This window comes from Paroedura picta, chromosome 8 (assembly GCF_049243985.1).
Source record: "Paroedura picta isolate Pp20150507F chromosome 8, Ppicta_v3.0, whole genome shotgun sequence".
In the NCBI taxonomy this organism is placed as follows: Eukaryota; Metazoa; Chordata; class Lepidosauria; order Squamata; family Gekkonidae; genus Paroedura; species Paroedura picta.
In genome coordinates this window covers 33,655,319-33,682,693 of record NC_135376.1, presented here as the reverse complement: position 1 = coordinate 33,682,693, position 27,375 = coordinate 33,655,319, and positions in this window count along the sequence as shown.

Sequence of the window (27,375 nt, the reverse complement as noted above, 5' to 3'; positions counted from 1 at the left end):
ATAACAATAAACAATCATAACACAAACAGGTCCAGGGCTTGTTGATGGGATTCTGAGGGGGGTGGCTTATTGATTGAATTCTGAGGGGGGTGGGGGGGGAGCAGGGGCCCTTGGTCGCTGTAGATTACATCTGGTCTCGGCCAAATGCCTGGTGGAGGAGCTCCTTTTTGCAGGCCCTGCGGAACTGTTTAAGCTCCGTCAGGGCCCTGATCTCCTCTGGGAGCTCGTTCCACCAGGTAGGGGCCAGAACAGAGAATGCTCTGGCCCTGGTCGAGACCAGACGGACTTCTTTAGGGCCAGGGATCCTTAGCTGATTGGAGGCAGTAGAGCGCAGAGCTCTTTTGGGGGCATAGGCGGGGAGGCGGTCCCTCAGGTACACTGGGCCCTGACCGCGTATGGCCTTGAAGGTAATTACCAGAACCTTTAGTCTGATCCGGAATTCAACTGGTAACCATTGCAGCTGATGGAGAATAGGCCGGATATGGGACCTCCACGGTGTTGCCGTGAGGATCCTGGCTGCTGCATTTTGAACTAGTTGTAGTTTCCGGGTCAGGGCTAAGGGCAGGCCTGCGTAGAGTGAGTTACAAAAGTCCAGTCTAGAGGTGACCGTCGCATGGATCACTGTGGCTAGGTGTTCCGGGGCCAGGTAGGGCGCTAGTAGTTTGGCTTGGCGGAGATGGTAGAATGCCAGCCGCGCTACCTTTGTGATCTGGGCCTCCATTGTCAGGGAGGCGTCCAGAATCACGCCTAGGTTCCTGGCAGAGTGAGCCGTAGAGAGCTGCACGCCATCCAGGGTAGGCAGGCGCGCTTCCTCGCATGGGCCCTTCCTACCTAGCCACAGGACCTCCGTCTTTGAAGGATTGAGCTTCAGACGACTCTGCTTGAGCCATCTCGTCACTGCTTCCAGGCAGCTGGCTAATGCTTCTGGGGGAGAGTCAGGGCGGCCATCCATCAGGAGGAAGAGCTGGGTGTCATCTGCATATTGATGGCAACCCAGCCCAAACATCCGTACCAGCTGTGCGAGAGGGCGCATGAAGATGTTGAATAGGATAGGAGAGAGGACCGCTCCTTGTGGGACTCCTATTATTAAATAGGTTTCTATACTGCTCCCCCTCCGTATGCCAAAAATCAGAAAGAGATGGCGTGAATGCATCTCACTTGCAGTTATATGCAGGTGTCTTGGTTTTATAAACAGGTAGCAATTCTTACCCACCTGTGGGATACCCAAACATGTCCATTCTTGCACATATAGTAAAGCAGACAAGTTTGATTTTCCCCAGTGCCTCCAAATCAAACCTACCATTAACATTTAGTTCCTTTAAGACATAATCAAGAAATTATGGGTTATATTCTATGCTGCCGACAGCTTCAGAACTTTTGTCTACTTGCATCTACACACAGAGTTTGATATATAACCTTTTCTTGGTCCTGTTCCATTGGTTCAAGGTTTCAAGTAATTCTACATATTCCTAAAAGAAGACATTGTTTCACCTGTTCACTGTTTCTTAATGATACAGCAATTACCATCTGCAATGATAAGTTTGCAGGAGAAGAGAACAGAATTCTTATGCACCCACAGCATCTTTGGACTTAAACAGGGTCCAATATTCAACTAATTAGATTTATAACATTCTTAAAAGCTCCAGGTAGAAAAGAGAAAGGATCACTATTGTCTTTATTACAAGTATTCCTTTTAAGGATGCATTCTTATTCCTTTCATATAGTAGTCTACAGTCACATCATTAACACATATATATCCTCTGTTTTATATATATTCCTTTGCTTTATAGCAGCATAATTTAAAAAGAATTAACTTGTTAAATACTCAGTAATTAGCCTTTAAAACATTTACTTCCAAGATATTAGTAAGTTCTTTCTTTTCCTTTATAGAAATCTCACTCCTATTTAGAATATAATCTTTTAAGTGGGGGAAAAACTGGGGTGCCAAATAACTGCTAATGTGGAATTTAAGAACTGCTGTTTGCTCACCCTATGGCAGACAGTCTGAAAAGCAACATACCACATATTTCTTGAAATCTCACACAAGTGTCTATGGAGAAAGTATTTCACTCCCTAGTTTGATATATGGAACCACAGCAAGGAACAGTGAATAATACTATCCCTTGTTATATATAAAAGCATCCAACCAAGAAAGCCAATGATGGGAGAAAGACATAATTATCATCGAGCTCCTTGCTGACTCCCTTGGTAATTTTAATCTTTGATCATGGAGCACATATGGCACACCATAATTCAGGATGCCTGGAAGAACAGGTAAGTAGGATTTGTTGTGATAAACTGGGCAAGCTATATTAATAGTCTGGTATAGTACAATTCCTGAAAAATGTGTTTATGCCTGCATACTTTATACATATTCCTCAGATATGTATAAACATATCTCTGATAGATGCATATTTACATTGTGCTACACACTCAAAAAGATGTATTTATTGATGGGAAATAAATAACTGAAAATACATTAAAGACAAGAGGAATCTTAAGTAATGCCCCTTTCTTGTGACACATATTTTTTTTCACGAGCAATTCCCTCAGTCCTGCCTTGTAAATATTAAGCAAACCAATCAATTGTTTTATTGCTTCTTCAACTAGCCAGCTCTCGCTTTCTGTCCACCAGTTGTTTTCAACTGTTGCCAAAACTTCCCAAACTCAAAGAAGGATTAAAATGGAGCTCAGTTGTCTTTCAGATTTTCTTTCAATATACAAGGAATATAGTGGAGGGGGAAATATGAACTTTTGCAAATGGCAGATCAGGTGGCATGTTGCTGGGTCAGTAGATCAAAAACAAGAAAAGGGCTCCCATCTTTATTTATGCTCATGCCACTAAAAAATGCCAGATTACAATGCATCATGTGCAGGGTTTTGTTTTTTAACAAAATGCAAACACATTTACCAATGCATGTCTATTAATATGAATATGTATTAGCACTCAGGCCATATAATTAACAAAATCATTATTGCCAATTATTTTTTTTAAATAAGTGAAGCTGGATATGTCTTTGATGATACTTGATGAGAAATTAATCCATTGAGTGTGACTAACTTATTCAGAATTCATTACTGACAAATAATAAGCAACAGCATCTCGAGTGGTTTATGTGTACCACAAATGGTTCTTTTGTCAGCCTGTAGTTCCTGCTCCTATTTCCATTTTACTGGGTAGCTGGTCCTCATCTACCCCCTCACCCATCACTACTTTGAAACTGAACTACCACCTTGACTGACCTAAATCAGCAAGATGCTCATGTTTATGTCTAGGAGACTCAGTAGTTCCTCAAGAATACAAATGGGGAGTAGGTAGACATTTCAGATGGGGCCTGTATGACTGATAAAGAGGCTGTTATAGAAACATAGCCCAGAAACATGCATCCTTAAGAGACATGGTGAAAGTCTCACCTTGCTGAAAGTCTTACCCTGATCAGATTCAAGGTAACAGGGCAGCCAGACTCTGCTGCTAATAAAGCCACACTATTGCTTGCAACAGTGTAAGTGTAGGTGGATTCTTTGTTCCTCGAGTCCATTCTTTTGGCTTCCTGTCACAGATTGCCACTCAGTATATACTGATGTAACTAGTCAAAAAGCATTGTGTATAACTAGTCACAAAATTACAAATTATTGGGGAAATAGCAAACACAAAAGAAACAGAATAGTTCTAATAGTGTGGCAAAGTATAGCACAAGCAAGTCTGTTGGAATCATATCAACCAGTCTTCATGGAAAGACTACCAACATAACCATAATTCAAGTTTACAGCCTAACTACAGATCCTGAGAAAGGAATTGAACATTTTTGTGCAAGTGTCTATGAAGAAACTCTATGCTAAAACAAGACCAGGAGCCATTTGTGATACTGACCATGAATTGTTAATTGTTAAGGGAACACGATCTTAATCAAGATTGAGTTTATCTTCTGAGGAAAGTACACAGGATGTAGTTGTACTGCTGTGACTGTGGGATCTGGCCATTTTGAAGGACAGCTGAAATTGGAGCTGCAGTATGTTAGTTGATTAAAGCAGTTGTCCGGGTTGAAAATGTATTTAAAATTAAACATGAACCTTAAATCCATCTAAGAAAGTAAACAAACAAATGTGATCTTTTATAATCCTACTTCCTGTGTCTCCATCATGTTTACAAAAATTAATCATTCCTCACAATAATAAACTCACTCAGTTTGGATCAGGATACACTGACGGAATTTCTGTCACTAAGAATTCTGCATGAGGAATTTGCCCCCAGGACAGCCTCTCATTGCTCTTGGGTTTTAGGGCAACCTAGAGCTCTCAAGAGGCTGGCGAGTTTTAGCCAAATTTGCTCCACGATAAGGGAAATCACCAAAACTTGATTTGCCAATTCTTGCCACACAGTGATCCGGAGAACAAACAGGGGCAAGCCTGTGTGGAGGGGGAAACACGCAACAGTCTTGACAGCATTTTATCTGCCATCACACCTGCCCTTCCCTCTCCATTTCCTGATCGTGATTTTAAAAAGGCATGGTCCACATTGATGCAGGACTGCAAAGCTATATTCCCCATGTAAAAATAAAATGTTCTCCTCACTGTGCATGGTCATTTCGGGATCAGGCAGCCAAAACACATTCCATTTGTGTTTTATGGCAATGGGGTATGAATAGGGAAAGAGGGGCGGTGTGTGTGATGAAGCAGCCTGATAAGCTAGGGGTCCATGTTCTTTGTTTTTAAACCTTACTGTGAACACTCAATCACCCATTGGGGTCCAGTTACCATGGCCAGCCTATCAGAAATCTACCTGAACATTAGTAACCATTGCATGAAGAATCCCAAAAAGAGGAGGGAATGTTGTGGTGTTGTGGTGTTTCTCCATAGCAACACAGAAGTGCACTTTTTATTTTGGGGATCAGAGAGGAAGGAAGTTTGAGTCCCCAATACAACTGCTGTGCAGAGATTGGTGGCTTGTGGTAATTGACAAACTGAGGAGTGGGAGGAGAAGATCACATTGTTTTCCCTTGCTGTCTCTTTGGGAGGCAAAAAGCCGCAATGAAATGGTGGGAAAATGCAGGAGGGGTCTCCCGTCAGGAAGCTTGTAAACATGTGACTTTTTACCACACGTTTGCAAGCAGGAGGAAGCAGGGGTTTTAGGCTTCCATGTGGAATTTAGAAGTGTTATTTAGAAGTGTCTAATGGGAGCAAAAAGTTGAATGAATTGGAAGAATTGAGGCATGGGCAAAGTGAAATTGGAGGCAGATGTATATGAATATATATCAAGAGGAGGCTTTGTTGAACAAGTGATAGTATGTACAATTAAATATTGATTATTCAATGTTACTGAGAGAAAAGTTATACCAACATTCTATATTCACAATATAAAAATAGTTCTAATGATCTAATCCAATTTCAGGCTAAAACATTTTTCCCTGAGAGACCTATTCTCAGAAATATTATGAAGATAAATATGGAGGCTCTACAAAAAAAAAAAAAAGATACAGTAACTGCTTTTCACCAGAAGATTTCCTGAATTCTTTGTTTGCAATAGAAGATATTAATGCCTTGTACATCCTAATTTGAGTTAGAGAAAGCTGAATTCTCCCCTCCAAAAAAGAAAAACAGTGGAAGTATCACCCTTACATGATAGACTTTAAGCAGGCTAGCAGAATTCTGTCTGGATTGAGGTGAGGGAAGAAATGGTTCTTATCAAACTGACAATGGCCTTTTATGCACTGGTGTTTTCCTTTGCTTTTAAAGGTGCATTGCCCTTCTGGTGTTTTTTTTTTTTTTCATTCTGCATGTCACCTCACTTTCACTGTGCATGAGCCTCAGGCTTTCTTTTTCCTGTACCATTCAGTGCTCAGTTCATTTTCTATTTGCTGTTTGTCTAGGGTTTATTTTTTAGAGTGCTATTGCCACCGTCCATCCCCCCTTTGCTGCCAAGGTGTAGGCAATCCATAAACATGTTTCCATTTGGTTTTCTCTCCCTCTCTCCTTTTCCCAGTCCTCAGAGGCTGATCCTCCACTGTCCAAATTGTGCCCTGTTGTTGGTCTCTTCTTATTGGTCAGTTTTACACTGGCCATGTTTTTTTGAAATTGTATGAAGAGATTCTTCCAGCAACATTATCTGTAGCATAGTCATCTTAGCTGAAAGTTTACTGGGACTTCCATCTTCAGTGCTGCATAGGCATTTAAAGTTTTCCCTTTTTAAAAGTCAGAGTTAAGTCTAGCAATTCACCATTATTGTCCTCCTTTGAAATAGTGCAGAGGGCCCCAGTAGAGATTGGGAGCTGATTTTGTCAGTAGGTCAGGACCAGCAATATCTGGAGGAAGAAAGGGGAGGAGAAAGCTCACTAGTGCAGTCCATTTAAAGGGCCAACATCAGGGAGTCAGCAACTGAGCAAACCAGAGAGAGAGAGAGAGTTTTGACTGGCTACTCTTGCCAACTTAATGAATGAGATTGTAGGGGTGCATGGTGGCACTTGCAGGCTCTACTGCAGCTAGATCCCTGGATTTTTACCTGGGCTGTACTCTTTGCATAGAAGGGGACCTGATGGGAGTAGGGAGTGCACATCCAGGTGTGGGAAACTAACCAGCCTGGCATGGGGGAGGGGAGGGAACGGGGGCAAAAGAGGGGGTAGGCAAAGTGTTGGCACTGTGCCATGCTTCCACTCCTAAAATGGGCAGCCTGGCTGTAGCATGGCACACTCCCTGGTACTGGTTCATTAAATGGGCAGCACAAGGGAGACTCTTCCCCCTTTCCTCCTCTCTCTCCCCAATCTGTGCGGTAATTTCTTATACATTACTATACGCCAGACCTAGAGATACATTGGTTTGAATGGCCCAGCTAGGTGAAAGTGCAGGAGGGGATTGCACCTGAAACACAACTCTCTTCTGAGCGGCCAAGGCTACAATACCTAGTTGCTGTTGATGTATTCCTCTGATAGGATGGAAAGAATCAATTTACTGTTGCTGTTTTATATTTAACCTTTGCCCCGTTAATTTGATGGAAAGATTAAAGTGCACAAAAAGTGCTCCTCCCAAAGCCCTTGGCCTTGGAAATGGCTAAGGTCTTGGAACTGACTGAAAGCTCTACAAATGTCATGAAATGTACTTGCAAATGCATGAACAAAATATCATTTGCCACTTCCAGGAAAAGCAACTTGTGAAAAGGTTTATTTAAAGCACAGAAGGAATCCATCACTTTTCCCACATGCAATTCCTCTTCTTCAGCTGCTTTTACCTCTGCTGAGTCTCATGTGTCTGCATGGATAAACATTCTGTGAGAAGTAGCTTGGAGGGTGCAGGGAAAAAGCTGTGCTTGAGAAAGTGCTCTCCAAACTGCACGTGCTTGTTTTCTAGCTCAAAGGTTATGGTGATCAATGATGTTCTGGCAGTTCTACAGGGGTAACTGGACAGGCATTTGCTGCTTTTGTTCTTACTGTGTGCAAGAATTTTTTCCTACCTATGGATAAATTGACAGGAGGAAGAGTGAAAATGCAATTTGCCCCAGGCTAAAAAAAAAAAAAAAAACATCTTCAATTTTTTCCAGCTTTGGCATGTTGCCATTGAAAACAGCTGAGCTATTCAGTTATATTGCATGAGCAGTAGACATGATTTGTTCAATTGCATTTTGGTAAGTACATACATTTGTAGTGTATATAGTGTAGCATAGTGGTTAAAGAGACACCCAAGATCAAATCAAATCCTCCAAATGCTCCCAAGAAAACATTTCAGGGTGCACTTTGTTATGTAGTAGAAGGGGGTAAGAAAGTTGTGTTCCACAGGGTGAACCCCTTATACCTGCAGAAATGTTCTCTTGCATCCAAGCCACGATCTCGAACATATGGAAGTCAGATGGGCTGAAGGAGAGATTGCAGTGAGCATGAGCCCAAATTGCTCCCCACTCATCAAGAGAAAAAAGGTATCTAGCAGATGTTTTTGTAGATGCCATAATGCCAAAGCCAGAAATAAAGAGAAAAAGGGTTGATTCAGATTATCACAGCGACTGACAATGACAGACGAAATACCAGCATCAATCACAGTCGGGATAAAATGTTTGCTGAGCAGCAGATGCCTCTTGCTTGCTGGAGATGACACACGACAGTGGGGGAGGGGAGCCAACAGGATCCAAAAGTAAAAGGAATTCTGGCTGTGGGCGTGTAAAACATATCTCACTGAACAACTGTTCTGCTGCCTTGATATTTCATTTTTGTTGTTGCACTGGCTATATCACTTTAGTAACCGATAGGCTAATGTACTTGCTGTGCAGTCAGAACACACCAGGAGTTCAGCAAAAGTTTACATTCTTCGCAACAAGAAATGTTCAGCAGCCCACAAAACCCACCAGTGTTCCATAAACTGTAGCAAAACATAATTTTCCGGACCAAAGCACTCTCACTGCTTATTCTCTTCAGGCAAAAGATGTACTTCAGGTTCAAACTCCAGCATGTGCTGCAGAACTGTAGGGGAGAGGGCAGGAGAGAACTTGCTAAGCTACTTTTAAACAGCTGGGTGATAGGTTTGGGGAGGGGGGGGGTCTGAAAGGGAACCAAGAAAATTAGGTCAACACATTGGATCAATAACTCCACATTCTGGAGACATGAACTGGGAGTCTTCTAGTCGGGAACAGTGCAGGAACTCACAGCAGGTTTGTCTTGTACAGCTTTTACCACAGAGCAGGAGAATGCTGCACATAAACTGGGTTTTAAAGTACACAGAGATGACAGGCAATTGTAGCCTGGGATCATCTAGCAATAATAATTAATGGAAATATGTATTCTGATTGTAATTAATGAGGATTTTATATGAACATTATCACGCTTGTTAATCTCAAAGGGTAACTAATCTCAATGAAGATAGTTTCAGAGGATAGCTGTGTCAGTCTGCGACAGCTAGATCTAAGTTCAGTAGTGCCTTAGAGGCCAAGAAGATTTTCAAGGCTTTTAAGAGTTAAAGTTCCACACATTAGACAGTCAAAGGGACTTCTGACACTTGAAAGTTTATATTCTGAAAATCATTTTGATCTCTAAGGTGCTACTAGCTAATCTCAATCAATTTCTGTCTTGGCAAGAGATTGAAAAGGCCACATCCAAGCATTGTTTTTTGTATGCTATGATGTCCAAAACTGTACTGTCCTTTCAGTTTTCTATTTCCTCATCTCCTATTTAACATTTCATTTCCCTGAGGTGGGAAGACTGTCTCAGCATATGCCTGACATTGACTTTTGGCAACTCTTTCCACCTTTGCAACAGAATCATTCCACTGGGCATGTACATCATCTTATTTGCGGAAGGGCTTTCTTAAGGGGGATTTTTGCCTGAATTGCTATACATATTCTAAGCAAGAAGAATACCCCATCATGAATTTTCAGCTATAGCACAAATTGGTTCAGTTTGTGAGGTCATGAGACAGTAGAATTCTCCCCCCAAGTCTGCTAGAGACACCAAATGCACAGGGGATCTCTGGTTGACTTTCTTCTACCTCCCTCCAAGTTTGGTGAGGATTGGACTTTTTTGGAAGCACCTTCTTTGGGGGGCTATAACTCAGACCCCGTAAATTCAATCCTTGCCCAACTTGAAGGACAGGTAGAGGAGAGTCGGCCAGAAGTCCTCTGTGGGTTTGGTGTCTCTAGCATACTGGGGGTGGGGGTTCTACTCTCAGGACAGTACAAACTGAATGAATTTGTGCATTGGCTAAAAATTCATGATGGTCTATGGTTCATAAATGGGTCACATCATGAACCACATACTGAACCACATTTTCTTGTTTCATGTCCATCCCTAGCAGGCTCTGCTTGCCTTCCTTTGCACATACAAGTTTTGAGTCTCTAGATCTAGCTTGCACAGGATTCATTCTATATACCCCTGCACCTCCTGAACTGGCATCTGTCAAAATGACAACTGACAGGGAGTCATTTGTTAGGCACAGATTCAGGAATGGATCCTGTCATCAAACTTTGAGTCAGATTTTGCATTTCCGTTCTTATACCCCTTCTCTAGTTTCCTCTCCATCTTTCTTTTCTTCTACATTTTATGTTCTTCTTCTTTATGAGCCTAGTCTGCCCAGCAACAAGCTAAAGTTTCCCTAATGGGATGAACATCTGCACGTCAACAATTAAATAAACTACAGCTATTAAAACCCAACACTGTTGTAAACATTTTGATTAGCAGCTGAGAAATTTAATTTTCTACACAGTAGTGACTTCTGACCTGAATAGCTCAGCTAGCATGATCTCAAAAAATAAGAAGGGTTAATCTTGATTAGTAGTTGGTTGGAAGACTACAAAGGAAGTTGAGGATTGCTGTGCAGAGGCAGACAACAACCTACCTGTTTGTCTCTTGCCTAAGCAGTTGCTATAAATTGGCTACAAAGGCATTTTCCACCACCACATAGAACAAGGATGTATTCCCTACTTGCCTTCAATGGCTATTAGCCATGAGGAATAATGCACCAGAGTTGGAAGACCTCTGGGTGTCAGTTCTAAGAACAGTCCTCTTATTGGTCCTCTAGGATAGTGGTTTGGTTACTGTGTAAACTAAAATACTGGACTAATCCGATCAAGCAGGAACATTTTGTTTTCCTGTATTTCCTGCTCATTTGGGGGGAAAAGATCCCTTGGGTGAGGAACAGAATATCTGAGAATTTCATCTCAGTTGTTTGGAAGACAGAAAAGGCACAGGTGGGAATGTATTTCCCATTGAAACCAATGGGAATATAATCTGGAAAATGTCACATTAAAGCATGTTACAACAGTTTTTTAAAAGTTTCATAACAAGACAAACAACCTGATCTGGAATAAAAATGTTGTGCTTATTATATAATTAATATGTATATCCTTTCTGCATGCTAACTTAGAGGTGTTCATATAAATAATGATTCTTGTTCTTTCAAAAAGTTCTACTTATTTTCCAAAAGCTTTCATCAAAGCTAAGCTTGATTTGACAAAAACAAGGTGGATATCTACTGGACTTTAATGACATGAAAGAAAGCAAGATAATAATCCTTTTATGGAATTGTGTAGATGATTATGGGAAACATTACTCACATGCAGGCAGAAGGCAGCATTTTAGGAGCCTAGAATAAAACCACTAAAGCATTATAATTGCAGATCTACAACACAGTAATATTTTGGCATCAGCCTCAGAACACTATCAATTATGTACATGTGAATTATGTACATATAATGCAACCCTACACAGAATTACACCATTCTAAACTCACTGAAGTTATGTTACAATCCTATGCATGTTTATTCAGAAGAGAGTCACATTTTATTCAGTGGGGCTTACTCCCAGATAATGAAGCTTACTTTAAAGACTTCATCTCTGGTTACCCAAGTAACAGCCTAAGACTCATGGCTTTTGGATGTATATTTTGCTGCCTCTGTTGAGTTTTGCTTATAAGCAGACTCTTACGTTAACAAACCTATAGAGGGTAGTAGATAGAACAATTTTTATTTATTTATTTATTTATTTATCATACTTCTATACCGCCCTCCCCGGAGGCTCAGGGCCATTTACAGGCCATTTGGAACTTCTCTCCAAAGATTCCAACCACATACTGTTTGTGTTGTAGAAAACAAAAAGCCATTAAAAAGCTGTTTTCCCACCCTTGGAATGTTATCTGTCTTGGTTATTTGCGGTGCTTTAGCAGCATGTTATCACCCTCTACTAGGAAAGGAGCTGCAGCTGTCAACCTTTCTTTTCAGCATTTCACTGTGCTTGATTTGTGTGATCTCAGGTTTTACTAGAAGTAGGAAAATCATTGTTGAATCCACACAGCTTTCTTCTTTATGTCAGGCCTCTACTCTTACCATGTGATACTCTTCCCTCATTTTTGGTAAGGGTTATGTAGTAAATATATGCTTTCCTTCAAAGCACTGCCACTCATTCATCTGCAGAACAGCATGCCACAGCTGCAGAACTACCTCAGCAATACATCATAATTATTCTCAGTTTCATTTATATACGGCTGCAACATTTCACTTTTTAATGCAAATATTTCATTTTATTTATTTGCTTGTTGTGTTTTCTGCACAGGTAGGGAATATAAAAGCAGCACACAGTGTACAAACAAAAAGAAAGCAAGAACAACATAAAAGCAGACCAAAAGCAAAACAGCAAAGCAGTAAAGTAAAACATAGAATCATAGAATCATAGAGTTGGAAGGGTCCATACAAGGCCATCTAGTCCAACCCCCTGCTCAAAGCAGGATCAGCCCTAAGCATCCTAAAGCATCCAAGAAAAGTGTGTATCCAACCTTTGCTTGAAGACTGCCAGTGAGGGGGAGCTCACCACCTCCTTAGGCAGCCTATTCTATTGCTGAACTACTCTGACTGTGAAAATTTTTTTCCTGATATCTAGCCTATATCGTTGTACTTGAAGTTTAAACCCATTACTGCGTGTCCTCTCCTCTGCAGCCAACAGAAACAGCATCCTGCCCTCCTCCAAGTGACAACCTTTCAGATACTTAAAGAAGGCTATCATGTCCCCTCTCAACCTCCTTTTCTCCAGGCTGAACATTCCCAAGTCCCTCAACCTATCTTCATAGGGCTTGGTCCCTTGGCCCCAGATCATCTTTGTCAGTTTCCTCTGTACCCTTTCAATTTTATCTACGTCCTTCTTGAATTGAGGCCTCCAGAACTGCACACAGTACTCCAAGTGTGGTCTGACCAGTGCCGTATACAATGGGACTATGACATCTTGTGATTTTGATGTGATGCCTCTGTTGATACAGCCCAAAATGGCATTTGCCTTTTTTACCGCTGCATCACACTGCCTGCTCATGTTTAGTTTACAATCCACAAGTACCCCAAGGTCTCGTTCACACACAGTGTTACCTAGAAGCGTATCCCCCATCCAGTAGGCATGCTTTTCATTTTTCTGACCCAGATGCAGAACTTTACACTTACCTTTATTAAATTGCATCTTGTTCTCATTTGCCCATTTTTCCATTGTGTTCAGATCTCGTTGAACTCTGTCTCTATCTTCCGAAGTATTTACCAGTCCTCCCAATTTGGTGTCATCTGCAAACTTGATGAGTAGTCCCTCCACCCCCTCATCTAGATCATTAATAAATATGTTAAAAAGTACCAGGCCAAGCACCAAGCCCTGAGGTACCCCGCTACTCACCTCTCTCCAGTCTGATGATACACCATTGACAACAACTCTTTGAGTGCGGTTCTCTAACCAATTCCCTATCCACCTAACGATCTGAAAATCCAGATTGCAGTCCTTCAACTTATCCATCAGAACATCATGGGGAACCTTGTCAAAAGCTTTACTGAAATCCAAGTAAATGACATCAACCGAATTTCCCCGATCCAGCAAACCTGTTACTTGGTCAAAAAAGGAAACTAAGTTGGTCGGGCAGGACCTGTTGGAGACAAATCCATGCTGACTTCCTTGGATCACCAAATTGTCCTCCAGATGTTTGCAGATCGCTCCCTTTAATATCTGCTCCATTATCTTCCCCACAACAGAGGTTAGACTCACTGGTCTGTAGTTTCCCGGGTCATCCTTCCTCCCTTTTTTGAAGATCGGAATAACGTTTGCTCTTTTCCAGTCCTCTGGGACATCTCCAGTCCTTAAAGAGGTTCCGAAGATAATGGACAAGGGCTGTGCAAGTTCTCTGGAAAGTTCTTTGAGTACTCTCGGGTGCATTTCATCCGGACCAGGGGATTTGAACTCATCCAGTGCAGCTAAATGCCTCTCGACAACCTCTCTATCCATGTTAACCTGCCACCCAGACACTATCCTTTGGCTACGGCCATCTCTAGATGTGCTTTGACCTGTGGGAAAAAACAGATGTAAAATAGGCACTAAGCCTTTCTGCTTTCTCTGCATCTTTTGTTAGAGTTTGTCCATCCGCACCCAACAGTGGGCCTATTGCCTCCTTTACTTTACGTTTGCTCCTCACATAACTGAAAAATCTTTTCTGTTACAATGGGCTTCCCTGGCCAATCTTAGCTCACTCTCAGCTTTAGCCTTTATGATTGATCTACAGTGCCTAGTAACCTGTAGGTACTCTTCTTTAGAGCTCTGTCCTTCCCTCCATTTCCTGAACATTTTCCTTTTCTTTCTTAGTTTCTCTTGAAGTTCTCTGTTCATCCAAATAGGCTTCTTAGAGTTCCTGCAGTGTTTTCGTCTTTCTGGGATAGTCATTGATTGAGCATGCAATAGCTCCTGTTTGAGTAGCGCCCACCCTTCACATGCTCCCTTCCCTTCCAGCATTCTCGTCCATGGTATGACACTCATCATGTCTCTGAGTTTATTAAAGTTTGCCCTATGAAAATCCAACATCTGCGTCTGGCTACAAGCTTCCTTGGCTCCCCATCTCAAAAGGAATTCTATGAGGACATGGTCACTTCCCCCTAGGGTCCCCACCTCCTTCACCTCATCCACCAACTCTTGCCTGTTGGTCAGTATTAAGTCCAATATGGCTGAACCTCTTGTGGGTTCATCTACCATTTGATAAATGAAATTGTCAGCCAGGCAGGTCAGACTGAGGACGCTTCGCAGAGTTTGTTTCCCAGCACACATCTGGGAAATTGAAGTCACCCATGATGACAAGGTCCTGCCGTTCGGATATTTTCTCAAGCTGCTCACAAAGTGCAGCATCCACATCCTCTTGTTGGTCAGGTGGTCGGTAGCAGACACCAACCACCACACTGTTTGTTTTCCCCTCGCTTATTTTCACCCAGATGCTTTCCACTGTAGATATGCTCTCCTTCACTAGAATTTCCTGACAGGTAAGCCATTTCCTCACATACAGTGCCACTCCTCCACCTCTTCGATCTATTCTGTTTTTTCTGAACAATTCATATCCATCCACCATTACATTCCAGTCATGAGAATCATTCCACCAAGTTTCTGTGATGCCTACTAGATCATACCTTTCCATCAGCATGAGAAGTTCCAGCTCTTCCTTTTTATTGCCCAATACATCACAGCACATTCAACCAGCACTAGCTAGCACATGTTTTCAGAAAGATTTTATACTGACATTGATGAACAGACAGAAGGGGTAGACATATATCCTTTGGTAGAAGATTCCAGAGGCTGGATGCTATCTCTGAAGACTGTGCTCATGTCTGGAACTTGCCACATTTGTTCAGATTAAAGCAACCCAGCAGGGGCAACTGGTTTATTAGGTCAAAAGAGGAAGAGACACACCCAACAGTTCCTTGCTGCTTGCTTTGTTTACAATATCAGCAGTAAACAAAAGCCTTACTGGATGTAGTACCAGTCCAGGGCTCACAGGTTGTCAGCCCCCACCTTAAACAATCTTAGTTTTCTTGACTGCTTGTCTTTCTGGACCTCAGCCAAGCTCCTTCCTACACTCAAACTAGAGTTCCAGCACCCATTACTCTTAAATGCACAGGTTCTTTTATCAGCCAAAGCCTATGGCTGCCCAATGCAAAAGCACAGAAGGAGGGTTAAGCATATTAAACAAGGAATGATTGACAGACTTGGTCAATGGATTCTTGGAGGATGATTAATTAGAGACTTACAAGAGTAGCAAACCAGCTGCTCAGTATCCATTTGTAGCAGAGGAAAGTAAGTGAAGGCTAAATCCATAGTCTGGTTTTGCTTCCTTGCTCAGGCAGGGGCGAACAGAGTTTTTGCCATGTGCTACTCTGGAAGGGCCAGAACCTGTGCTGAGAGTCTGATGGGGAAGAAAGAGTTTGGTGATGATGATGATCCATGGAGTTGACTGTTTTCTTCCTCATTTGGCCAGATGAGGGAACGAAAGAGGGTATGATCTTTACAGTAAAGATAAGGGACACTGAGTTGATATAGCAATCATTAATATTCCATGTAGGTCTGATACAAGAGCACTTCATCTAGAAAGATGGTGAGGATGTGTTTTGTAGTTTTGTCATTCTGCTGTCTTCAAGAAGCTGTGTGTCCCCTATAATGTAATTAGTTTCTTCCAGAAGTAATACACAAAGGCTGCAATCCTAAGCACACATTAGTGAGCAAGATATATTGAGCTCTATTTGGCTTTCGAGTCAACTGTATGCTTAAGGATATAGGATTGCCAGCTCTGGGTGGGAATGCTGAAGGCTGAGGACTGGAGGACAAAATTGAGGCCAAGTCACCAAATGGACCTTTGAAGCCAGCATCATGCTTTGTTCACGGAATGTAGTTTCAGATTTTTCATAACTTCTAATTCTGTTCTATACTGCAGACACTCGGGACACAAAGAAGGCAAAGCACAGGGAACAGTAGTCACTCTCACTCTGCTAGCTCGGCCTCTCTGGAACACTCACTACTATGAGGCTGAGGGTAACGTTTCCTTAGGTTTTGCTAAACCATTGATGAAGCAAGCACTGGAGCAAGGCAGGACCAGCCAGCCCAACTCATAGCTGTTAGTTATTGGCAGAATCCTGCCTCCGAACAAGGCCATTATCTCCAACAGCATATTATTTATTTATTTGATTTCTATGACCACCCCTCTTGGCATAACCATATTGGAGCAGTTTACAATTCAATAACAAAGGTAATTAATAATCATAACAACATTTAAAGCCATTAAAAGATTCTTAAACACTGTACCTTAAACACTGTATTCTTTGCCATTCAAACTGACTCTGTCATTGGTGACACCCAAGTCCAAATCCACAGACCAGCTGAGCAAAAAGGCACATTTAAATAAAGTAGGAGACAGCACTGCATCTTGTGGAGCTCCATAAGGGAGTTGGCTATGGTGTGACGCTAACCATGACCCTGGATGAAGGAGTTCAGCCATTGAAGCTGCCCCTATATTCCAGCTCCAGTAAGACAATGAGCAAAAACTTGTGGCCTACCATGTCAAACACTGTTGTGAGGTCTAGCAACACAAGCAGCACTGACTTACCTTGGTCCAGCTGGTGCTGCCAGGCGACCAGAGCCATCTCAACCCATGGCCAAATATGATTTTCCTCTTCCTTTTCTTCCACCTAGCTTCACAGTTTTGTCTGAATAGCCAGTTCTTGCAAAGGGACAGCCCTGTTAGTATGGTATAGCGAAAATCAAAAACCTTTATTGTCTTTTTCTTAACTTTTCCATACTTTCCCCCTCCTTCATTTTGCTGCCTTGCAAAACATTTTCCACACTGAGAACTCACCCAGCCGTCATGCCGTGATTCTTCCTGTTTTTAAAGTGCTAAATATTTTGGAGTAGAAGCAACATAGCAGTCATTTAAATGGATTAGCCCATATATTTCATCAGTTTTCTTTTTCTCCTATTTTAAGCACAATGTCAAAGGACATTTAAAACTGGTGATCTGATTACTATTTATTTATTTAGAGGCATGATTATGCCACCTCTCCTTTACAACTCAAAATAGCTTGCCACCAGTAATGACATACAGTATTTACTTTAAAACTGTTCTGTGCCATAAAACCATTATAGCTAGTGAGCACCAATTCTCAAAAGAGCCCCAATTACTACTTATTCCTGTGCTAGACACTTTATCAGTGCCATTAAAAAATAAAAGAAAACCTGTATAGATTCTAATTAACACGGTCCAAAATGACAACTTAATGAAAGTCCATGGCCTGGTAACAGCTGGGTGATTATCTCCCTGATTATCACTGCAACCATACTCTGAAAAAGGTTACCATTTGCTTATAGAAAGAAAGCTTTAAGTGGCTATACTTTGTGTCATGATGGCATCCTAAATTCATAGACATGTCCTAAAAGGACAGTTTTTAATTCCACTTTTGTATGCATGCTACCCAAAAAAGTGCAGCTGAGGTTGAAATTCTCCCCCTTATGTCAGTATTTAAGGAGAGATACAACTGCATGCGTTGTATGTTCTGGGTTCCAGATATCCATAATAGGCATTAGGTGATGTGACAGACTTCTGCTGAATCTCTGGAAAACCACTACTCTGATAGAGCTTTTGTTTTACTCATTATAAGTGTGGGAATGTGCAAGATCTACTGTGCAAATATATATAAAATAAATGAATGGAAAATACTGTGGGGGCATTAAAGGGGACAGCTAGCTACAATAGCAAGATTAGGGACCTCCACCATTTCAAATAGTTCCCTTTCTTACCTCTAGTGCTTTCAGGTTTTCCCTGTACTTCTGATAACAGTTGGTTGTTCTCTTCCTCTGTCTATTTAAAACAGAAAGGCGGGCTTATATCTCTCTTCTTTCTTATACAGTCTGCTCTCTTATTCAATGCATTATTTTGTTCTTAATCAGCATGTGCTCATATTTAGAGTTTGCCAACAATAAGGCAGCTTCACATGGTCCCCTTTTCAAGGCATACTAGTACAGAATGAATAAAAGTGGTATACATCATATAGATTATGTAATATCTGATGTATTATGCATTGTTTGCATTCAAAAACAAAATTGTATCCATGAATGTAGCAAGATTTTACAACAGATCTATAGTAGGCCCACAACCTACCTAGAACGTTTACTGAGAGAAAAAGACGTTTTCATCAGATTAACTCTGATTCATTATTCCCTGCCAGTGTTTGAAACTGAATGCCTGGAAGATCTCTCTGTCCCACTTCTAAGTATTATTACTTTTATCTCTGATTTCCTACTTACTCTTTCTACCACGTCTGTTTCTGGCCTTTTCTGTACATGCCCTGCAGGCCCCTGTCGTAAACTTTCCTGCTACTTTACATCCAGGCTTAATAAATCCTGTGGTCTGGTGCTACCTGTTTTTTGTATTTCTAACAACTCTCTTGGATTATGAGGATGGATCCATGAAATTTTTTCGGTGTTTATGTATCTAAAATGCATATTTGGTTTGGGAGGAGGGATTTTAACATTAAAACAACATGGAAAATAAAATACATATTGATTCAGTAAAACATATAAAAACACAAGTCTCTGCCTGTGGCATTTCTCTTTTGCCATCATGTCTAGTAACCATTGACAGACATATCCTCCATTAATGTCTTATCTCCTTATGCTTACACCATCTACTCTACCTAATTCGTGTCTCATTATTTATCTATGCCTACAACCATCACTACATTATTTGGCAGCAAATTCCACATTTTAATCTGTCATGAGTAAAGAAGTATTTTCTTCAGTGCATCAACTTCATTGGATGCCATCATATTTTAATCTTTTGGGGAGAGGGGAGAAAAAGGTCTCTCTGTCTGCTATCTGTATCCTATGCATAATGCTATAACCATCTATCATGTTCCCCTCTTACTGGCCTGTTTTTTAACATGAAAAGTGCCAGGCTCTTCAGCCATTCATCATAGAACCCCAAAATCCTTCTTGCCAAACTGAAGACAAGAGTCATCATAAACAATTAGGGTTCAGTATCTCCACCCATAACACTTCTGTTGGGGAGTTCTTTCTCCTAATGCAGGAGTTCCCAACCTTTTCATGTTTTGGGATTCTGATAGGGAATGAACTGCCAAGTGGCTGCTTCCAGCTACAAAATACCAGGGAGTTATGCTATGTATTACTCTAAGAGTAACTTCTCAACATTTCAGGCATCATCTCTGCTTAATAGGATACCTTTTAAAGTGAACATATTGTTTGAAATATTTATTGCATATGCACACAAACACACAGTAATGCAGTGAAGATCCTTGTGCTGTGGTGACAGCTATTGCTGAATCAAATTTTAAGGAGTGTCGGGGTTTCTCCGACTTCGCCGCTCCTACCCGGGGACTCACCAACGAGAGGCGTATCACCTGGACCTTTATCCAACCGTGCAGAGTCGGGTCTGGGGGAGTCCTCGGCGGGGGGAGTCCTCAATGAGGAGCAGTGTTTGCGCTTGGAGGACCGGGGAGGAGCAAGGAGCGGTCTTGGCCGGGCAAGGAGCTGCCCAAGATTGAAACGACGGATGCAAGACGCCGGAGCTTCTCCTTTAAGGGTTCGGTGGGCGGGGGATGCGAGGGAGGAAAGCTACTTAATGGGAGAGGTCAGCGTCAGTGAGGAGGTGGGGTTCGAGATAGTGCAAGAAACTATCATGAACCCGGGAGTTTCAGCCTGGGTTTCCCGGTGGACTCCATTCTGAGACATCGACTATCTGCCTCAAGTGCTATTCCGACCTGCCTTCCCGTCTGCCGACACCGTGGCGGAGCAAAGAAGAGGAGCGGACCCCTCGAACCCTGACAAAGAGTCTGCACAGCCCATTAGACTTCAAGTAACCAATCGTAAGCTTTGTTGGGCAAACCATCTGCCCCCACCCATGCCCTAAAAACACTTGGCAGGAGCCAGGAAAGGTGTGGGTAGGCATCATGATACCCATGGAGTTCCTACCTTAACATTTTCTAGCTTTTTTGATAATATGCCCTCTTTGATTATATGGTCCTTCCCTGTCCTGCCTGTAGTGCTTATGTGAGTGGATGACCATATCCCACTGATTTTCCCCATGTTTTTGAAACACCTGCTACATTTAAATGGACATTTAGCACCAATAATTCCAGCTCCTTCATTTTGTCTTTGGAGGCTTGGCTCGTGGACATCTATAACGCATTTCCCTCTCCAGCAACTTTCACTTCTCCTTGTCCCCCTGTTGCCATATTTCTCTCATTCCCAAGATCTATTATGCTCCTATATTACTCTGAGTGTTTATAGTGTTCTTCCTTTGAACTGACTTGTCCTGAACCCAAGACTCACAAGCTCCTCTTGACTTTTCCCCAGGATTAGTTTAAAAGTTGCTTTGCCACTTTGTTGATATTAAGTTTTAGCAGTATGATTCCCCCCTGGTTCAAGTGAAGCCCATCTTTTTCTGAGTAGTTTTGGTGTGGACCAGAAGTCCCCCAGTGCCTAACAGATCTAAGCCCTTCTTCCTAGTACCACTTCATCATCCACACCTTGAAACCTCTAATCTGTACCAGTCTAGTTGCCCTTCACATGAAACTGGTAGCAATTCTGAAAATACTGCCTTTGAGGACATGGCTTTTAACTTTCTGCCCAGTAAGTTACATTTTCCCTCAAAGACCACATGGCAAGATTTCCAAATGCCATTAGCACAGCACCACTACTGACTCTTCCCCAACACTACCTATTAACCTGTCTAGACACCATATGATGTCTGCAATCTTCACACCAGGCAGGTATGTCACCACATAGTCAAAACACCTGTCACAGACCCTGTTCTATATTCCTAGAAATCAAATCACCCACTACCAAAAGCACACCTCCCCCAAATCTCAAAGTTTTAAGAGGAAGTGGTCTGTCAACAGAGGAAGTGGTCACATCTATGAAATCACATCCTTCTGACACCTTCCAGCTTTGAGACTCAATCTCCACAACAGTGGAGGAGCTGTCGACACAGGGTGTTCTAGCTAGTCCAAGAAGGTCTCATATATAGACCCCTTTCAAGCTCAGCTTCATCAGGTCTGCTAACCCAAACTGAAGGAAAATAACCAGTGCCTTCAGAGCCCAAATCTATGTTAATTAAGCATATATCTTCATAAGTGGATTGGCTATTTAAAGGTGATTTCCATAACCAGAATAATAATACAGTACCACTTCCCTCTTTGCTGGGGGGGTGCATGTCCTTTTCCAGGAAAATCAGACTACTGCTCACTCTCAACCTCCCAAATTCAATCTTCCTGTTAAAAACTTCTGTTCAAAAGCATTGGATTGATGTCCTGAGATGCAATCCCTCAGGAAACCTGTGTGCCTTCTTACTAAGTCTGACCTCTAATGAACTCTGAGTTACATTTGTGAGTTCTGGTTCTACTTTCAGGAGTTAGGCAATAGCAGTCAGTTGACTCACTTAACTCTGTTTAGGATGTACTATAAAACTTCCATTTTGCATATATGAACTGGAAGTATTCCATTCTGAAATCCTAAAATATTCACACATTGCTACACATTGTACCCAAGAAGAGAACAGATCAATCTTTTGTATGTCCATTTAAAGGATTCATATACACTAGAAAGTATTTGAATATGACAGATGTTCTCCTAAGCCTCGGGTCCTGTTACATAAGTAGTGCTAGAAAAATGCTCACACGGTGTCTTAGAAGTCCAGAAAGCCTTGGGTTATTTGGAGTTTTAGAGGCATCTAGCCATAATAAAAAGTATGGAGCATGATGCACATAAGTTGCAAAACTAAACATTAAAAAAACACCTAAACAAACATAAAAAAATGCCTAAACCAAAACCTTCGAATTTAACGTCAAAACCATATAGCCCTCTTCCTTTTGGCCCTGAATACTCATTAACTTACAGCTGCTAAGATTGAGCCTGGGACTTTACACATGAAAATGTGATCTCCCCAAATCCATTATTTTTTAATAGTTAATTATAGTCACTCTCTTAGACCTATAATAGTCTGGCAAAATGTACAGTTCACCTTGACCTTGGCAACACCCAAACTTGTTCAGTAAGCAGCTGATCTCTAAGGGTAAACCCTTCTTGCAAGAGACATTCTGAATCTATTGCTAGAGGAATTTTGATAAAAGAAGCTATATACATGGGTGGGGGGGGGAGTTCACTGTCACTGATGTCAGACCTATGTCAATAACTCCAAGTAAAGACAGGAATGTGACCTTTTCCCTCTTGTTTTATCATTTTCATTTCAAAAAAGTAATGAGCCATGTCGGATCAAAGTGAAATTGCTTACTACCTCGTATGGAAGCTTTTTTTTTGCTCTTTTTTTGGTGGTCAAAGTCATGTAACCCAATGACCCTTGAATAGGAAATAAATCCTTACGGTATCCAGAGCATAAAATCAAGCTTTATATTTACATAATAATGACTAAAGGGAAGTTGAGGATTCAATGTTCAGACTTTTCTCTACAGTTATTACTGACAATGAAATGTCAGTAAATTAATAATATGGGTTTTAATTGCTTGACAAATTGATATATGGTCTAAATTTGGATATACACCAATTTGGAGGGGGGGGCGAGAGAAGGGTCTTTTAGAAAGATTTTCCCATACCTCAGAATCAACAGATACCATTTGGAAATGTGGATTTTGTTTTCTCTCATACATGACAAAAATAACTGGAGATTATTAGGGCATTTCTGCATCCGTTAAATGTAGTGTAATGTTTGCCAAAAGAAGTTGCTATATTCTGGCCCCTCCATATGATGTTACCAACATCCAGCATCTGGGCAGTAACAACAGAAAAAGTGAGGAGGGGCTGGGAAGCGCAATAAAATTTAGCACTTTGGCATTCAGCTGGCATAATACTATTTTTACTGATGTGTGGAAATTGCCCCAATTTCTATATGCCTTTGAAATATCAAATCTTCTTTGCAGTGAATGCATGCATTTTGGAGAAAGCTAAAGTTTGCTGTAAAATTGCATAGAATCCCAGCTCAAAAACACAAGCACAACTAACAGGACCTAAAACCATTCTGAAAGAACTTAGGACATCAATTAAGTCCTCATACCAATATAAATCAGAGCTACACTAGTATTTCTGGAACTATGCCAGCATAATACCAGTGTGACACTAGGAGCCATCTAAGTGTTCTGCTCATAGGGTTGCCAGCTGTCTTGTTCTTGCCTGGTTACAGCTCTACCACAAGCTGCTTAACTGACTGTTGTTAAACTAGCTACATGTATCATAGGTATGTAGTCATAGAGACAGCTCTACCTGTGATTTTCCTGTCTGTCAAGACAACTAGCAAGATAATTGCTAGGCCTTGCCAGACCAAAAGAATTGGCAAGCCCATCCATGTGATAAATTTAGAATTAGGAATGGCACAAACTTCATACCAAAAAGGTCCAGCTTGCAATGATGATATAATATATTACTTAAATCATATCTAATTTAAACAATAAAATTTGCAGCAGTTAAATGGATTCAGTAAAGGAAGCCACAACCCTCAGTTGACACACCTGAGCAAGGCTGTTAGCAAAAGATAGTTTGAGAAGTAATTAATTCAAAGGGTCACCATAAGTTGGAAACTACTTGACAGCACTTATACACATTTTACCACAGCAATCATAATGAATAGCAAAAGAGAATGCAGAAGGTTAAATAAATGAGGAAGATTCCAAGAAAACCTTAAAACAGAGTTTTCTAGAGGCACAGCAACCCACAATTGAAAAAGCCCTCCCCCACTTGCCTTATCTCAGATGTCAGGAAATTCAGAGGAAGACCTCTAAGGCAGGGGTAGTCAAACTGTGGTCCTCCAGCAAAAGCTGGCAGGGGCCCATGGGAATTGTAGTTCATGAACATCTGGAGGACCACAGGTTGACTACCCCTGCTCTAAGGTAAGGCTCTCTGAATGGCCATGTGCACATGGGAAGAGATATTCCTCAGAATATGCTAGATGAACTCTAAGTTTTGGTGACCCTGTTAAGTGATCCAGGGGATGGGAGTATACTAGGCATGTCTCTATCTATGGACCTATCATTAATGGCTGTATTAATTCAGCCCTACCCCTTTTGGATCTGTTCCCATCCTGTTATACTTGACTGAAGCAGGACAGATTTATTTACACTTTTGTCAGAGCTTGGAAATTGTGCTTGAGGAAGGCGGCAGAGAGAGACAGACAGACAGAGGATCTTGCAGATCTGTGAATATATACATGAATTAAAGAAAGGGGGAAAATAGTGCAATCTATTGCTCATTTTAAAATTGGCAACTGGTGTTAAAATATTTTCTAGGAGAACAGAGTGGCTGAGGTCAATTCTAGAATAACTTTTACAACTCATCATAAATAATATGACAGAAAATACGGCTGAACTGAATGGAAAAACATACGTTCACCTTCTCCTTGTCAACAGGAATCTTCAAGGGACAGTTTTCTTGAGTGTATACAATATCATGACTACTTTTCCTTTGTGTAAAAATGAAAGCTGAGTAGGAGAAGGAAGAAATTCTGCCTTTTCATCATTGTAGATGCATGCAGTCAAAACTGAGACAAGCATCCTTAATAGGTGCTATTTACTATGTTTAACATATTTTATTCTGCTCTTATTCCAAATGAGAATCCAAGGCAGCTTACTTAACAACTCAAAAACTCATCAAAAAATACCAAATAACCAAGTGTAAAAAACAAACAGCAAAAACAGCAAAACACCTAGCCTGGGCTGGTGTCCATTGGGATGATCCCCCAGGTCCTTGCCTAAGAGCCAAGGGCTTCAACCCCAATGACTCATGGTCCAAGTCACACCCAGGCTTACAGTATCTAGAACAGGACAAATACTTGCCCTAAAGCTTAAATGCTGGAAATCATCTTGACACTACTCTCCCTCCTGATAAGGGATTGAGAATCCGTGCTGTATTATGCTTAGAGTGTCATACTAGGATCCAGGAGACCCAGTCTCAGATACCTATTCTGAAAACTTCTGGGTGACTTTGGGCCAGTTACAAACTCCATCTGAATCTACTTCACAGGAAAATGTATATACATGAAAATATGTCATAGTCCCATTGTATACGGCACTGGTCAGACCACACCTGGAGTGCTGTGTGCAGTTCTGGAGGCCTCACTTCAAGAAGGACGTAGATAAAATTGAAAGGGTACAGAGGAAACTGACGAAGATGATCTGGGGCCAAGGGACCAAGCCCTATGAAGATAGGTTGAGGGACTTGGGAATGTTCAGCCTGGAGAAAAGGAGGTTGAGAGGGGACATGATAGCCCTCTCTAAGTATTTGAAAGGTTGTCATTTGGAGGAGGGCAGGATGCTGTTCCCATTGGCTGCAGAGGAAAGGACACGCAGTAATGGGTTTAAACTACAAATACAACGATATAGGCTAGATATCAGGGAAAAAATGTTCACAGTCAGAGTAGTTCAGCAGTAGAATAGGCTGCCTAAGGAGGTGGTGAGCTCCCCCTCACTGGCAGTCTTCAAACAAAGGTTGGATACACACTTTTCTTGGATGCTTTAGGATGCTTTGGCCTGATCCTGCGTTGAGCAGGGGGTTGGGCTAGATGGCTTGTATGGCCCCTTCCAACTCTATGATTCTATGATTCTATATTTCGAATATGTAACCATTTTACAATATATAACAAGTTAAATTAACAATTCATCTATTTAAATGTTTAACAATACAGTAATATCGGAAACACATATAATTGGAATGCCAAAGATTAACATTAAAGATATTAAACTTATGATGAATTAGCATGAAACATTAGATATAAGCCTATTTTTACATTCAATATAATAAACAGGTTTTATTCTAATTTGTTGATTTGTTTGTATTTATAGATAATGGTACTAAAGGATTCTGTCTCTTCAAAGCAAAACCATCTCTTAATTCACTGGACAGCTTTGGTGTTTTTTTGTTTTGTTTTTGTTCCATGCCCTTATCTGCGTAAGTCTATTCAAGTTAAAATAAAGAGTTTTTGTAATTTCTACAGGCATCCTCATATTAATTTATTTGGTTCTACCGAACATCACACAATAATTTTTTTAAATTATGAACCTAATCATTGACCAAGGCACCTTCATTAAAGAGGATATCTTAAATCGATTTCTCTCACAATGTGATATTCATCTGTTTGGGATCTTTTACATCCTTACAACTCACCTGCCTATTATCATGTTGCTTTGAAATCCCGGAAGTACTTGATCCATTAGTGGTTCCTGCTTTCATTTTGATCTATCATATTCTATCAAATTAAGTCTTCGAGGGTTTCCATATCCTGTTGCCAGCTCCAGGCCAGATACTAACCTACCTCACAGGGTTGTTGTGAAGATAATGGGGAGGAACTGTGTGAGCTGATTTGGATTCCTATTGGAAAAAAAGTAAGTATAAATAGGTAAATTACAAGACTAAGACTATTATCTGCAAAAGATTTCCATTTCCTATATCTCTGATATCGAAGCACAATTTCTTTCTACAGATATTTTTAGTATTTCCTAAATTCCTTCTTCGGAATTAATCGACAGCTATTTGGGATATGACTAAACAGACTCCACAATGGATTGGTATGCTTTATTTCCTTTAGTTCTTGGTACCATCCAAAATTTGAGCATTTCCCCCAGCATGATAATCAATACCTTCTTCCACAGAACAGGGTCAACAACAGTGTTAGTATATTCAAGGAACTCCAGTTTCTCAGGGGGAGTTTGGGATTGTTTCAGGGAGGGCTCCATGCAAAGTGCATAGAAGCCCTGCAGTTTACATGGGCTCTTCTGTGAAACAATCCTAAGCCCCCCCTGAGAAATTCAGATTCCTTGTTGCATTTTCCCCCAAAAAAGCTGCAATGGAGTGGAAATCATTCCTTTCTCCACCAGAAGCTGAGCCAAGGAACACACCAACATTTATTTTCATGCTTTCAATTTCTCAACTCTTTCAAACTGAAAGATAACCATGGAATGCTTTTGAGCAGCGGTCGTCAATCTTCTGGCTGCTGCGGCCCGCTGCTGCGCAATAAGGGGAGAGGGCGGCCCAGGGCACCATAACAGGACTTGCCGTGCGTGCTCGTTTGCGTCTTGCGGGGCGCGCATGCGGTTGCGGTATCGCCGGACGCAAACACACATGCACATCA